At 59.3% G+C, this 16,230-nt stretch overlaps 1 pseudogene; it reads left to right on the forward strand.

The window, feature by feature from the left end:
* The first annotated feature begins 609 nt into the window (after nucleotides 1-609).
* Nucleotides 610-15,939, forward strand: LOC141937022 (scavenger receptor cysteine-rich type 1 protein M130-like; annotated as a pseudogene).
* The last annotated feature ends 291 nt before the right edge of the window (nucleotides 15,940-16,230 follow it).

The following is a 16,230-nucleotide window of genomic DNA, read 5'->3' on the forward strand; positions in this document are numbered from 1 at the left end:
CCACACTAAACCCCCCAGTTCCCTCAGCCGCTCCCCATCAGACCTGTGCTCCAGACCCTGCACCAGCTCCGTTGCCCTTCTCTGGACACGCTCAAGTCATTCAATGTCCTTTTTGTAGTGAGGGGCCCAAAACTGAACACAGTAATCGAGGTGCGGCCTCACCAGTGCCAAGTCCAGGGTTAAGATTCCTTCCCTGTCCCTGCTGGCCACACTATTTCTGACACAAGCCAGGATGCCACGGGCCTTCTTGGCCACCTGGGCACACTGCTGTCTCCTGTTCATCCAGCTATCAGTCAACACCCCCAGGTCCCTCTCTGACTGGCAGCTCTCCAGCCACACCTCCCCAAGCCTGTAGCGCTGCTGGGGGTTGTTGTGGCCAAAGTACAGAACGCATTATTTGGCCTTATTGAAACTCCTCCAGTTGGCCTTAGCCCATCGCTCCAGCCTGTCCAGATCTCTCTGCAGAGCCTCCCTACCCTTGTGCCAATCAACACTCCCGCCCAACTTGGTGTCACTCTTCGCTGAATAGCTGTTTAGCCAGGACCAGGTGCATGGCCTCTACAGGTGCATGTGAGGTCACCAGAGTCCGAGTACGTCAACAGCAAGAATATGGCGAATGGGTGTATATGTACTTGTGAGGTCACTGGTGCCTGAGTAGATCACAGGCTGGGAGCTGGCACATGGCTTGTGTAAGTGCTTGTGAGATTCCTGGTGCCTGAGTAGCTGATAGACCGAGCGCATGCACATGACTTGTGTCAGAGCTTGTGAGGTCAATTCTGCCTCCTTATCTTGTAGGCGAGCAGATAACAAGTGGAGGGATGCGTGGTGGTCAGGTCACTGATGTCCAAGTAGCTGATAGGCAAGAGGGAGACAAATGCATTGGGTATGTACTTGTGATGTCACTCTTGGCTGAATAGCTGATTGCCCAGGACCAGGTGCATGGCCTCTACAGGTGCATGTGAGGTCACCAGAGGCCGAATACGTCAACAGCGAGAACATGGCAAGAGGTGTATATGCACTTGTGATGTCACTGGTGCCTGAGTAGCTGGCAGGGCAGGAGCAGGCATCTGGCATTGTACTGGTTTCGGCTGGGGTAGAATTAACTTTGTATTTAGCGAAATAGTGAGCGAGGGACTGTGTGGGGCTGAGCTGCTGGCTGGGGTTAAACCATGACAAGTACATGTAGGTTGTTTTGAGGTCACTGTTGCCTGAGTAGCTGATAGGGCAGGAGCAGGCCCATAGCTTGTGTCTGTGCTAATGAGGTCACTCACCCTGAGTAGCTCATAGGCCCACGGCATGTGTAGGTGCTTATAATGTCCCTGCTGCCTGAGCAGCTGATAGGGCAGGAGCAGGCCCATAGTTTGTGTCAGTGGGTTTGAGGTCATTGGTGTCTGAACAGCCGATAGGCCAGCAGCAGGACAATATCAGAAGTAGATGCTATGGCATCACCTGTGGCTGAGTAGCAGATAGGGCAGGAGCATGCCCATGGCTGTGTGTGAGCTTGTGATGTCACTGGTGCCTGAGCAGCTGATAGGGCAGGATCTGGCCCATAGCTTGTGTAGGTGCTTCTGATGTCACCTAAATGATCTTTAGACCGTGTCCAAATATGGCTTTTTGGAAGAACCATTGCCAGCAGAAGTCCATACACCACACATACGTGTGACAGTGTGACTCATGCACACACAGCAGTGGCAGCAGGAGGGTGTGAGGTCACTGTCAGTGTAACTCATGAGCACACAGTGGTGGCCATAGAAGGGTGTGAGGTCACATCACCAATGGCACCCCGTGGCCGTGGGGCTCAGCGCAGAGCAGCCGTGTGCATCAGAGGGGCATCGCAGCGGCTGCGAGGCTGAAGGAGCAGCCCCTGCAGCCCTGGCTGGAGCTGTCCCAGTGCGGGTGGCTCAGGGGCACCACAGGGATGTGCCTGGGCTCGGCGCCAGGAGGAAACCACAGACTTCCTGCCCGGGCTCTGCGGGGGGAGCGCAGGGAGCACTGCGAGGTCACGTGGGCTGTGGTTTGTGCACCTGCAGGCTGCAGCTCCCGAGCCACCCGTGGGGAATAACGGCCCCTCGGTGACATGCTGAGAGTCAGGGATATGTCTGAGCTGTGTGTCTGTGCCAGGACAGGGACATGTCCCAGCTCCAGCTCCATCTCATTGGAAGGGACCTTCCGTGGGGCTCTCCAGGGAGGGACGGGTGAGCCAGCGCTCCTGGGATGGGGCTCTAGCCTGGGATAAAGCCCTTTCCCAGCTGCTGCTCCAGTACAGAGGGGTCTGAAGCAGGGGCAGGGGCTGTTCCCTTCCCTTTCTGACCCAGCACCCGGTGCAGTCCCAGCCCTGTGGTTCCCATGGCATGGGGATGGCTGGACACTCGCAGTTTGGGCTCTTGGTTGTGCCCAGTATAGGAGATGCTCAGTGCTCCTGGTCCACACAGCAGGGTTCAAGGCATGTAAAACCCATTTCCCCCACTACAACTGACCCTGTCCTGTGACGCCCCACTGCCACAGTGACGTGACACCTGCAGCGGAGCCATCCCTCATATATGGTCATGAATGGCACTGGAGAAGTTCATTGGAGGGCTGGGCTGTGTCGGAGGGGAGATAGGTCCCGATAATGTCTAAAAAGGGGCTGCTGCTTTGATTGGCTCCTCCTGTAGCTGGGCTGGCATCAGCAGAGATATATTGCCCTCCCGTCGTCATTGTCCCCACAAGTCCCCAGGAGCTGTGGCAGGGAGTGTGGTGCAGCAGGGATGTGCGGACAGGGCAGGAGGCTCAGGATGGGCACAGAGGGAGTCCTTTCCCCTGAGATGCTGTGGCTGCTCCTCTGGATACAGCTGTGCAGGGGTAAGTGCCATCTCCCACAGCACAGGGCCAACAGGTACCAGCGTGGTCATTGGGATCTGTCAGGGAATGGGGACTCTTTGCAGGTGCTACTGAGATGAGGGGCAGAAGGTGCTCAAGTCCCTGGACCCTGTGCCCACCTGGGTGGGAGAGAGTATCATCTCCTTCTCCAGGGCTCCACCGTCTAGGGCAGCCTGTGCCTGGCTGGATTCATAGACACCCTGTCCTGGGGTACCCTTTAGGGACTCCCTGTTCCCTAGCACTGAGGTGGTCCAGTGGGTGATGGCAGCACCCAGAGATCCCCCCAGGGCACTGCCAAGCTCTTGGGTGCCCCAAAGGGATTTGTGTGCTGCTCCCTGCCCCCTTGTTCAAGGGGAGCCCTGACCCCACAGGAACAGTTTGTATCCCACTGAGAGAAGGGGAACGGTGCATCTACCGTGGAGGGACATCCTGCCTGGGGGACACGGCCCAGTGCAGGGACTGGGCAGACACCAGGGGTGAGGAGGGGATGTAGGTGCAGGGACCTTCTGGATCGTCTCAGTGGGAACATGGAAAGCCCTGGGCATGGGGGTGGGTGTGGATTGTGGTGGGGCAGGCAGTTTGCATGGGAAGCTGCAGGCCTGGGCACACGGGGGTGTTAAGGGTGTGCTGGGGAAGAGCAGGTGCCCAGCCCTGTGCAGGTGGCCATAAGCAGCAGGGAGATAGCCATTGGGCTGTGAGAAGATGCCTTGTGTGGTGGGATGGCAAACGACTCAGCAGGGCCAGAGCTGGGCACGCCCAGCCTTGTTCAGCCCATGAGGATAGAAGGAACCCCTGAAGTGCCCTGGGGACAGCCTGGAGGGGAGTGGGCTCCCACCCTGGTACCTCTGACTCCACGCTGTCAGGGGGTTCCCTCAGACCCACAGTGCTGGGGCTTGGTGCTGTCCTGACCCATCTAATGTTGGTGTTTGAAGGTGCTGTGGAGGTGAGGCTGGCGGATGGTGGCAGTCGCTGTGCTGGGAGAGTGGAGGTGAAACACCAGGACCAGTGGGGAACTGTGTGTGGTCACTACTGGGACATGAATGATGCAGCAGTGGTTTGTAAGCAGCTGGGCTGTGGGTCTGCTGTTGGAGCTCCAAAGTATGGACACTTTGGGAAAGGATCTGGCCCAACTTGGATGAATAATGTTGGGTGTAAAGGCACCGAATCTGCCCTGTCTGACTGCAAACACAGTGGATGGGATAAACATAACTGCATTTATGCCCGTGATGCTGGAGTGGTGTGTTCAGGTAAGGGAACAACCTATTCACCACATCTGGGGCTGGGATGGTGGAAGGGATCCGGCTGTGCCCTCAGAGAGCAACAAGCGGGTGCTGGAGCACAGCACAATGTGGCCGGTCACACTGCCAAGCTTGGACTGTCATTGCTGATGTCCCCAGTCCCTGGGGAAAGCCCAGAGGGAGCCTACCCCAGGGTGAACTAACCCTGCCACAGGGTCTCAGCCCCCTTCAGTCAGTGTCTTGGGCTGCAGATGAACCTTCCATCCCTGCCCCATTTTGATCACTGGTATCCACTGGTCTCCACCCATTCTGCCAGTTCCCAGTCAGCCATGCTGAGGGTCCTGTGCTGGAGAAACCTGCAGGGAACTTTCATGGAACACCACACCTTGGAGGAACGGCATGAGATGGCTGGTCCCTGTGGCTCATACTCCCTCACAGGCATGAGTACCTCAACTGAATCAAAAGGCTTTTCAGAGAGCATGAGCGTGGGGCCCTGGGCAGAGGAGCAGGCTGGCACACAGCCCTTCGCCTCCTGTCCCCAGGGCTCGGCTGTGTGATCCGGCACTGTGAGGCCTCGGAGCTTGGCAGCTGCTTGACTCTGGCCACTCCCTACTGCATCACTGTGTGCCCAGGTGGGCACTAGGACATCCCTGGGGCTGTGACAGCCCTTCAGGGACACGGCCACATGCAGGCAGTGCTGCCCTGCTACCCAACCCTTCCTGCCTGCCCACAGCTCCCCACACTGCCCCATGAAACAGGGGCATTGGCCACACACACTGACTCTCATCTGTGCCTGCTGTTACCCTCCGAGCCAGCGTGAACCCAGGGGCATGTGCGGGTCCCCTGCCCCTCTGCCTGACTGTCATTTTGGGATCTGTGCACTCTGGGCAGAGTCCTGTGTCCCTGGCTGACGACACCCTCTCAGAACAGCCATTGGATGGGTCTGGGCAGGCACCACCCGTGGTAACATCTGCACCGTTTCTATGCTCTGTGAAATCTCCCTGCTAACAGGAACCTCCCAAAACCCCATAACACGCCTGGGAGCGGGTTCTATTTAAATCTGCATCAAGGTGATGGCCCCACCTTGTCCCATGCTCTGCAGGGACTGAGCAGGCTGCAGCAGTCATTATCATCTGGGTCATTTCTCCTGGACCTGAACTGCGCACACCTCTGCGGTGCTGGGGGGACCATGCCAGGCAGCACAGGGCACCTTGCGCAGCAGCAGTTTGTCTAAGCGGTGCCTGGTGCTGCGACAGACACATAATGTTGAGTGAGGTGATGGTGTAGTGAAGGGGTGCAAGGGGTCCTGGATGTGTTTGTGTCACCAACACTCCCCCAGCAGCTTCCTCTGGGATGTGCAATGGGTGAATTGGTCACAGCTTGCTCAGAGGTGGTGTGGAATGTGGGCATGTAACTGCCAGAGGGCTCTGGGAACTCCCAACTGTTTTGGGTTTTTTCTAGAATTTGTCCGTCTGGTGGAAGGGAAGAGCCACTGCTCAGGACGTATGCAGATCCATGACGGGGACCAGTGGAAAACTGTCTGTGCTTCCCACTTTGGTCCCAAAGCTGCTGACGTGCTCTGCAGGGAGTTGCAGTGTGGCACAGCCCTGCCTGTCCCTGGAGGAAGTCCCTTTGGAGAAGGGGTGGGTCCCATCTGGGATGGAGAGCTGCAGTGTGTGGGGAATGAATCCCTCCTCGCCTCCTGCCCCAGGGGGTCGCCCAGGGACCAGCCCTGCACCCACGCAAACAACGCTGTTGTCAGCTGCACAAGTAAGGAGTCAGGGAGGGGTGTTGAACACTGGGGCTGTGCTGGGGGCAGGCAAGCAGAGCAGGGACCGTGTTGGCCTTGGCATGAGACCAGGAGGGGTGATGTTTTCTTCCACAGTCTTCAGTTATGCAGGGAAAGACACAGAAGCCAATGTCCCACTTCTGTTCTGTCCTCAGGAATTTGGTGCAGGGCTGCAGAAAGGTTCAGGATGGGGACAGAGGGACTGTGTCCCCTTAATTACTGTAGCTGCTCCTCTGGGTGCAGTTGTGCAGGGGTCAATGCCAGGTGCCCTGTCACATTGTGCTGGGGCCAAGGAGCACCACAGGGATCCCTCTGGAAATGGGGCTTCTTCCCGTGTGTCAATGTGACAAGAGGTAGAAGGTGAACAGGTTCATTGACCCTGTGCTTCTCTGAATGGGAGAAGGGCTTTTCTGTTTCCAGGGCTCCCACATTTGTGGCTGTTAGTGCATGGGTGTGTCCATGGTTTTGGCATCCTTGGGCACCCTTCCTGGAGCCCGGGCTCTGCCAGCTCTGTTCCTTGTGAGCTGGTGGTGGCTTAACTGGTGGCTCTTTGCTCTGTTATCCCAGAGGCACAGTCAGCCTGAGGGGTACCTGGGAAGGGGTGTGGGCTGTTCAGTCTTTCCCTGGAGTCAGGGTGAGACCCAGCCTGAGCAGGAGTAGGTTGTGCTTGTGGAGGTAAGGGAAGTGGGGTGTCTGTTCCCACAGGCTCACAAGGAGGTGGCCATCCTGGGGGATCTTAGACAAGGGCAGGGCTCGGTTGATGCCTGAAGAGAAGGAGGGACATGGGTTGGGAGGCCTGGCTGGGACCATCATGTTGCTACAGAGTGGGCACAGAAAGGCCTGAGGGTGGAGGATGAGTTGGGAGGGGCCCAGGGCAAGCTGTGGTGCAGGGGAGCTGGGGGCTTTGGGGAGGAGCAGCTGTGTATGCTTGGGGGGGCCACGGTGGGGACAGCTCTGTTTTCAGGGTGCTGGCTGGAGAGGAGCAGGTACCCTGGGTGGGCATGGGCCAGGGGCAGGGGGCTTTTGGGCTGGAAGGAAGTGCCAAAGACTGTGGGGCCACAAATGACCCAGCAGGGCTGGAGCTGGGCACCACATCCTTGCACAGCCTATGAGGATAGAAGGAACCCCTGATGTGCCCTGGGGACAGCCTGGAGGGGAGTGGGCTCCCAACCTGGTACCTCTGACTCCACCTGCCCAGGGCTTCCCCCAGACCCACAGTGCTGGGGCTCAGCGCTGTCCTGACTGTTCCTGTGTCAGTGTTTGAAGGTGCTGTGGAGGTGAGGCTGGCGGATGGCGGCAGTCGCTGTGCTGGGAGAGTGGAGGTGAAACAACAAGGCCAGTGGGGGACCGTGTGCAGTGACTCTTGGGACATGACTGATGCAGCAGTGGTTTGTAAACAGCTGGGCTGTGGGTCTGCTGTTGAAGCCTCTCAGTATGGACACTTTGGGGAAGTATCTGGCCCCATTTGGATGGATGATGTTGGCTGTAATGGCACTGAATCTGCCCTGTCTGACTGCACACACAGCGGATGGGGTGAAAATGGCTGCACTCATTATTATGACACTGCAGTGATGTGTTCAGGTAAGGGGACAAACTGTTCTCCATCTCTGGGGTTGGGATTGTGGAAGGAACCTGGCTGTGCCCTCAGGGATCAACCGTCAGGCACCAGAGCATTGTCCAATGTGGCTGGTCACACTGCTGAGCTGGCACTGTCATTACTGGTGTCCCCAGTCCCTGGGGAAAGGCCAGTGGGAACCTGCCCAGGGTTGCCCTTACCGTGCCTGGCCCCTGAGGTGCCACAGATGAACGCTCCATCCCTGCCCTGCACTGTCTGTTGATTCCCATCTTTCTCCTCCTGTTCACCCAGGACCTGTCTGTCAGTGCTGAGGGCCAGGTGTCCCCATGCCAGAGGCACCACAAGTGACTCATGTGGCCACCCACAGTCCTGGCCAAGGGCATGAGATGGATAGCTGCTGTCGAGTTGTCCCCTGGCAGACACGAGTCCCTTGGCGGAGTCAAAGGGGTTGCTTTGAGAGGAGAAGTGCTGGGCTTGGGCAGAAGAGCAGGGTGGCACGTGTCACCTTGTTCCTCTCCCAGGTCACCCCATGAGAGCCTGAGCATGGGGACATTGCCCCGTCCAGGCAGTGCTGACCTGCTGCCCAGCCTCTCCTGCATGTCCCAGCCCCTGGCTGCTCGGTGCCACGGGAGATTTGTCAGCACTTACTGTCTCTCCTCTGTGCCTGCCCTTGCACTGGGAGCTCGTGTAAGCCCAGGGCTTTTCTTCTGTCCACTCTCCTGTCTTCTGCGAGCCATGGGCAGGGACGTGCATGACCAGCAGTGCACTCTGGCTGTGGCTGAGAATCTTTTTCCTGGGTAGGCGCCTGAGCAGGGTGGTGGCACAACGACCAATCACAGGTACAGTCTCACTGTACTTTTGCCCTGTGACATGTCCCATCCACCAGCCGTGCCCCCACAGCCCAAGACTCCTGCAGGAACAAGGGGTCTTCTTGTGGCACCAAGGGGATCTTCACACCTGGCCCTGAGCTCAGTGGGGCAGAGCAAGCTGCAGCAGCCAGCAGTGCCTGGGCCCATTTCCCTGAACCTCAAGTGCTCTGGGTGTTACAGTGCCCAGGGAACAGTACTGGGCAGCCCAAGGTCTCTGGGGCAGCAGCACTTTGAGAGATTCCTGTAGCTGTGGCTGTTGGGAGAGAAGCAAGCCCACAAGTGCTGTACTGATTTCTGAGGAGCAGCAGGCTGGGGGCTGATGTGTTTGTGCCATCAGTGCCCCCAGAGAGCAGCCGAGGATGTCACAGGGGTTTTTCCCTTTGACCACCTCTGAGATCAGTCAGGGTATTGCCAGAGGGCTGTGGGAACTCTCAGGTATCTTTGGTCCACATCCATCTGGCTGCTCTAAGGGGACAGCCCCTCCTGAGGACGTATACTGATCCATGATGAGGACCTTTGGAAAACTGTCTGTGACTCACACCTTGGTCACAAAGGCACCCACATGGTTTGCAGGGTCTGCTGTGGGTCTGTCACAGACACACACCCTTGAGTGCTGTGATGGTGCAGTGAAAGGGTGCAAGGGGTCCTGGATGTGTTTGTGTCACCAACACTCCACCAGCAGCTTCCTCTGGGATGTGCAATGGGTGAATTGGTCACGGCTTGCTTGGAGGTGATGTGGGATGTGGAATTGTAAGTGCCAATGGCTCTGGGAACTCCCAACTGTTTTGGGTTTTTCCAGGATTTGTCCGTCTGGTGGAAGGGAAGAGCCGCTGCTCAGGACGTGTGCAGATCCATGACGGGGACCAGTAGAAAACTGTCTGTGCTTCCCACCTTGGTCCCAAAGCTGCTGACGTGCTCTGCAGGGAGTTGCAGTGTGGCACAGCCCTGCCTGTCCCTGGAGGAAGTCCCTTTGGAGAAGGGGTGGGTCCCATCTGGGATGGAGAGCTGCAGTGTGTGGGGAATGAATCCCTCCTCGCCTTCTGTCACAGGGGGTCGCCCAGGGACCAGCCCTGCACCCACGCAAACAGCGCTGTTGTCAGCTGCACAGGTAAGGAGTCAGGGAGGGGTGTTGAACACTGGGGCTGTGCTGCTGGTTGGGGAACCGAGCAAGGACCCTGCTGGGCCGGGTATGAGGACAGGAGGGGTGGATGGGGTTGTCTGTGGCATGAAAATAGTGCAGAAGGAGAACAAGGGCATGTTGTCCCTCTGGCCTCTCTGCCAGCTACAGAGGGTACAAGAGCACCAATCCACCCTCTTTCGTCCTCCTCTCTCCACAGAGTACACAGGGTTCAGGCTGGTGAATGGCAGCACAGTGTGTGCAGGGAGGGTGGAGGTCCAGGTGCTGGGGACCTGGGGGACCCTCTGTGCCTCCCGCTGGGATCTCTCGGATGCCCACGTTCTCTGTCGTCAGCTCAACTGCGGGTTTGCTGAGTCCATTCCTGGAGGAGAGCGTTTTGGGAGAGAGACTGGCCCTGTCTGGAGAGACTCATTCCACTGTGACGGGACTGAAGCCCACCTGCAGCAGTGCCCAGTGACCACCCTGGGGGCCTCACCGTGCTCCCAAGGGAACACTGCTGCTGTCATTTGCTCAGGTGAGTGCCAGAAGAATGCTGCGTTCAATTCATTTGTCATTTGTGTACAACATGGCCACCCAGAGCAGGGCTCCCATGGCCATACCAGGCTGACTTTCTCCCTGGAGAAACCCTGCCTTCCCCAGGAGCCATCTGGAGGTTTTTCCCTGCTCAGAGTGAGCACTCCACTTTGGGACAGCTGAGGACTGAACGGAGGCAGGCATCTGCCCCTAGGGCAGTGGCTTAGGCACGAGCACAACCACCAGGTTTGGGCTCCTCTGTTCTCATGCTGTGTAAGGAGCCCAGGACAGGGCTGCAGGGCTCTGTTCCACCCCTCTGGCTGCAGACACCCACATCCCATCCCCACAGAGAGCCCTGCAGAGCCTCATCCCATCACCCAGCAGGAGCTGCCTGGTTGCCCCCAGCAGCAACAGACCTGGGTGTGAGCTGCAGAGAGGGCCCAGGCTTTGCCCTCTTCTCCTCAGCACAGGCTCAATCTTGTCCAGTTTGGTGGGGAAATCCCCCCTCGCCCCCCTCCCTGAAGGGTGCCATGCTCCCGGTGCCACCCATGGCCATGGCATCTCTGCTCTCCCCAGGCTCAGCCAGCTTTGGATCCCTGCGGCTGGTGGGCGGAGGGAGCCGCTGCGACGGACGAGTGGAGATCTTCCAGGATGGGGCATGGGGCAGAGTCCTGGATGACCAGTGGGACGTGCAGGAGGCCAGTGTGGTGTGCCAGCAGCTGCGGTGTGGGGAGGCCGGGACAGCCTACAACCCCCCAAAGCCTGAGCGAGGGACGGGCCCCGTGGTGCTGCGAGGGGTGCGGTGCACAGGGCATGAGGCCAACCTGAGTCTCTGCAACACCTCCCTGCCTGAGAGCACGCTGGCGGCAGGGGTTGTGGAGGACGTGGGAGTCATTTGTGGGAGTGAGTGGCACTGTGCAGGCTCCCCAAGTGATGGTCTGTGCAGGCAGACAGTCCCTGGCAGCAACTGGGGTTTGTACCCACTGCAGGGAGTCGGTGGCTCCGGCTGGTGAACGGGGCCGGGCGCTGTGCAGGGAGAGTGGAGATGTACTACCAGGGCATGTGGGGGACTGTCTGCGACGATGGCTGGGACCTGTCTGATGCCGCTGTTGTCTGCCACCAGCTGGGCTGCGGAGGGGCAGTGGAGGCAGCCGGCTCTGCTCGGTTCGGGGAAGGCTCCGGGCAGATCTGGCTGGATGGTGTGAACTGCTCTGGGGCAAAAACTGCTCTCTGGGACTGCCCGGCTGGGCCCTGGGGGCAGCACGACTGTGGGCACAAAGAGGATGCCGGAGTCATCTGCTCAGGTCTGTGCCAGGAGCTGTGGTAGGAGCCTGGTTCCTGGGGAGGCCAGGACGTGGGGAGAGCCAGCCATGGCTGAGGCTGTCCCTGGCTGCCCCTGAGCTCCTGCCCAAGCCCATCCTGTGGACACACATACATGGGCACCCTCAGTCCCACTGGGGGTCCTGGGGAGCTCAGCCATCCCCGAGGGTTAGTGGGAAGGGCAGGGGTGTCTGTCCATCAGGGACTTCTCTTTGCCCCTGGGTGCCAAGGGGATATGTTGGCCCTGCCCTTGCCTGGCTGAGGGCCTGGGGATGCAGAGGTGTCCTGGCTCCCACAACCCCAGGGCAGCCTGTTCCCCCTTTGGGGCCTTTTCCTCCCAGTGTTCGTGGCCATGAGGCTGGAGAACAGAGATGGCTGCTCTGGGCGTCTACGGGTTTTCTACAACGGGACATGGGGGAGCGTTTGCTCCAACTCGATGACTCCCGACACGGTGACGCTGGTGTGCAAGGAGCTGGGCTGTGGGGATGGAGGATCCCTGGAAAGACACCAGCCCTCTGGTAGGAAGTCTGGCCCCGCCTGGCTGGATCGCGTGCAGTGTGGGGAGAGAAACAGCTCCTTCTGGCAGTGTCCCTCCACTCCCTGGAACCCACAGTCATGCCAAGACCTGCGAGAGGTGACCAACATCACCTGCAATGGTAACTCTGACCCTCCTGGCTACTCATGTCACCCCAGCTCCTGCTCCCCATTGGCCATGGCCAAGCACAGGCAAAGATTTTGGAGGGGCTTTTCCCTTTCCATGTCAGACCCTTCTGCTGCCAGTGGCACAAACATGAGCACAGCCACACACGTCCAGCAGCAGTTGCCACTCAGGTTGCCAGCAGCGCCTGGGGTAGGCAGAGGCATCTCCAGGTGAGGTCTCAGAAGAGACCAGACAGGTTTCAGAACAGCCTCCTCTCCATAGATAAGCTACTGCTGTGCTGTGAACCAGGGAGCTCTTGGGGCTGAGCACGCAGGGTCCCCCCACAGTCCTGTGCGTGTCCCCTGGATGACCGCAGTTCAGTTGCTGCCATGACCAAGATGGTACAGGGAGGCCCAAGCAGAGCTCAGCCCTGCTCTTGTTTGCATGGTCCCCCAAACCAGCCCCTTCACTACAGCGTTTCCTTCTTCAGGGGGACGCCCAGAAATGCCCCTGACCCCGTTGGCCCCGTGCCCCAACTCCACAAGCTGCACAGGTAAGTATTTGCCCCTCTGTGTCTGGCAGGGCTCTGCCTGCTGTCCTGGTGCCATGGGAGGTCTTTGCCTTCTCCAGCCAGGGAGAAGATTCGTGCCATGGGCGGTGAGGACGGGTGCTCGGGCAGAGTGGAGGTCTGGCACCGTGGCTCCTGGGGGACGGTGTGTGACGACTCCTGGGACATACAGGATGCCGAAGTAGCATGCAGGCAGCTGGGCTGTGGCCGTGCAGTGTCTGCCTTGCGTGAGGCTGCATTTGGGATGGGGATGGGCCCCATCTGGCTGGAGCAGGTGGCGTGCCAGGGGACGGAGCCGTCCCTGCAGGACTGCTGGGCCCAGCCTGGGGACCGCGGTGCTTGCCGGCATAAGGAAGACGCTGCCATGCGCTGCTCAGGTGAGTGACAGGGCTGGAACCCCTTGGTCAGGCATTGGCAGGGAGCTGGGGAAGACCTTCAGTGCACGAGGTCCTGACATGGCCCCCGACATCTCATGAGCAAGAATGTTCCTGCAGAGTGCAGGAGGCTGGTGCCAGGCAGGGAGCAGCCTCGTTGAACTGGATGTCCTTTGGCCACTACCCGTGGGGCCCTGCAGACCCATGGCTATCGCCAGGCTGCCTGTGCCATCCTGCCTGCTTCCCAGAGCAGAGGTGCTGGGCCCAGGCCTGGCCTCCCTTTTGGGCACTACAGGAGGGGCAATTTGGGTTGGATGTGTCAGGGACATCTACAGACACCCCCATGGTGTGCTGGGGAGGAGGGTCCCCGCTCCCCGCATACCCAGTGTCTCAGCCCTGCTCTCTTTTTCCTCCTCTGCAGCTACACCCAGGATGGCAACATCCCCACCCCAAGCAGGTAAGTTGTCCTCCCCCTGGGGCTGGGTATCCCCAGGGACAGGCTGTGACTCACAGATGGATGGAAGGGCCTCCTTGCTGGGGTGTGAAACTCTCTGGAGGAGGCACTGGAGTGGTGTGAGGGTGTGAGGGAGAGTTGTCATTTAGTCAGCAGGGTGGAAGCTTCCCCACACTCACTCCTGGGGCCCTCCAGCCTCTGCTGCCTTGTGTGATGGGGTCAGGACTGGTGCTGCCTCCACCTCTCCCAGGCCTGGTTGCTGCCCCTTCCATTTTCTCTCCCCTGCAGTTCCTACCCAAGGCCGTCAGACCAGCAGCGGGAGAGTCTCAGTGCCCGTCATCATCTGCATCATCCTGGGGGCCCTTCTCTGCCTGCTCCTGGCCCTCTTGGCTGGGCAAGTGCTGAGCACCAGGGCTGGGCGCAGAGGTGGGTCCTTCCCCAGAGGTCCCAGGGGGAGATACCTCCTGGAAGGACAGTGTGGTGCTGCAGGGGGGTGTCAGCGAGGGTCGTCAGTGAGAGGCCCAGGCAGAGGTGGGGGGATGAGACAGTATGCTGCCACCTTCACATGTGCTGCCCCACTGAGTGCCTGTCCGTGGGCCACCAGCAGCAAGGGCTGGAGAGAGCCCAGAGGTGGGGGAAGCTAGCGATGGGGTGAGGAGAGAAATGGCAGAGTGGGGACAGCCAAGGCTGGCAGTGCTCTAGGTAATGCTGGAGAGGGCTCTGGGGAAAGGGAGATGCTAGGAGGAGTGCGGGGCAGCAGGGTCCGTCACCGTGGTGTCAGGTCCCAAGACTGTCCCTCAGACCAGGCCTGCCCACCCCCAGGACAGGGGCCCTATTATGGACCCATGGGGCAGACAGGGGCAAGCTCCAGGTGCAGAGGAAATGTGGGAGCTGCTCCAGGGTGAGATAAGGGAGGCATGATCCAGGGGCCAGAGGGGCATGAGTGCAGTCTTCAAAGGGATGATGCGAGGGTGACGCTGCCCCAGAGGATCTCCACAGCGATGTTGCCCTCACGGGGGATGTGGCAGCCGTGCCTGGGCAGCACAGTGGGGCTGTGCTCTCAGAGCAGTCCTGGGCTGGCCCAAGGAACTGGTTTGGGGGAACACAGTGTGATCCCATGGCCCCTCTGCCTGTCCCTGTGCCAGCCCTGCTTCTGTCCCCAGGCTCCAGGAGAGCTCAGGAGCCCTTCCTCGAGGCTGTGTATGAGGAGATTGGTTACAGCCCAGCTTTGGAGAAGCAGGCCAGGTTTGGTCACTCAGGTGGGTGTGGGTCCTCCCTGGAGGCACATCTGCAGGACCCTTTCCCCTGGCGCCAACCCAGAGCTGATCCCCTGATGCGCCCCCAGTCCATGCTCCCTCTGGTGCTTGGAGCATGGGGTCTGTGGGGAGAGCATCCAGGTCCTTGGCCCAAGAGAGAAGCTTTCTACCAGTCATCCCTGACTGTCTCAGCTGGACATCCCCTCTCTTCTTGCCCCTGCACCCCATGTGGCACCCGAGGAGTGAGGGAAGGGGCTGTCCTAGGGCAACTCTGGAGCAAATTTGGGACAGGGTTTGTCCTGGGGGAGCAGGGTGAATTCCCAGCCCTCCTCCCCATGCAGCCCCAGCTCTGTGGGTCTCCCTTCCCCAGCAGCCCTGACCATGAGCCAGGTCAGTGGGGCTTGCTCCATAACACCCGCTGTGCTGCTCTCCAGGCTCCTCTTCAGAGCAGTCCCTGACCCAGCTGCAGCCCTACCCTGGGATCAGCGAGGAGGAGGATGGTCTGGGATCAGCACCAGGTAACGGAGGCAGGAAGGGGTTGATCTCCCTGCAGACACGTGATGGACAGAGGAGTCAATGAGTGTCACCATTGGAGATGGGGAGGACATGGGCATCTCCTGTGGTGCTGCCAACCCAGTGTCTCAGCCCTGTGTCCCTGCGCATGCACTGTCCTCTACTCCGCAGGACGTATCTTCTCTCTGTCACCAGCTCCCCTCTCCTTTCAGATGTCCTTGTCCTGCCCAGAGATCACCCAGAAGATGGCTATGATGATGCCAGAGAGGTTTCTGATCCGGAGGAGGGAGAGTGGAAAATGCCCAGGATGCCAGAGGAGGGAGCAGGCCCCAGGGATGCACCCAGAGGTGAGAGGGAAAGACAGCACTGCCTGTTCCTAGGGTGACATCCCTGGTGCACCCCAAGTCACTACTGTACTGAGGCCCAAACCTCCTGGGAAGGGGGAAACTACCCCAGGAGTTTTCCTTGAAAGGCCTGGAGGTGGGAGAAGGAGCTGAATGTAGTGAGGAGCAGGGAGGATAGTGGAGTACAGACACCAAGGGGTGAACTGAAACGTCTGGCCTTGTTGCTTGCAGGGGTCACCCCACGCTCCCAGAGAAGTGCTGAGGTCCCTGGAGCTGAAGGAGACACCTCGTCCCTGTCCCCAGGGAGCATGGGCTATGATGATGATGAAGATGTGTCTGTGGCACATCCCCATGAGGACACAACAACTGTGACACTGTAGCTTGGTGCACAACAGTCCCTGAGCCCCAGGCCAGGAGAGCCCATCCCTGCCCTGCAGCTGGGTGCAGCCGGGAGGGAGGAGAGGTCTGTGCAGCTGGGAGAGCCGTGAGGACAAGGGAACTGACTCCCTTGACCCATGGGCAGCTGAAATCACCTGGAGTTTCCTCTATTTTTATTCCCATTTTTATGCTGTGCATCCTTATTTGTTCTTATTAAAAGTCTCTGGGGGCTTTGACCCAGAGCATCTCCTTGCCTGCCAGGTGTCAGGGCATCATCCTGAGGCTGGTCATGGGAGCAGAGAACAAAGACACAGTGGTAGGGAAGGGCTGTGTCTCAGGGACAGCAGACTCAGGGTCAGGCTGTTGGGCTGCGAGAACCCATGGACCCTGGGGAATAATCT

The sequence above is a fragment of the Strix uralensis genome, chromosome 36, assembly GCF_047716275.1.
Source record: "Strix uralensis isolate ZFMK-TIS-50842 chromosome 36, bStrUra1, whole genome shotgun sequence".
Classification (NCBI taxonomy): Eukaryota; Metazoa; Chordata; class Aves; order Strigiformes; family Strigidae; genus Strix; species Strix uralensis.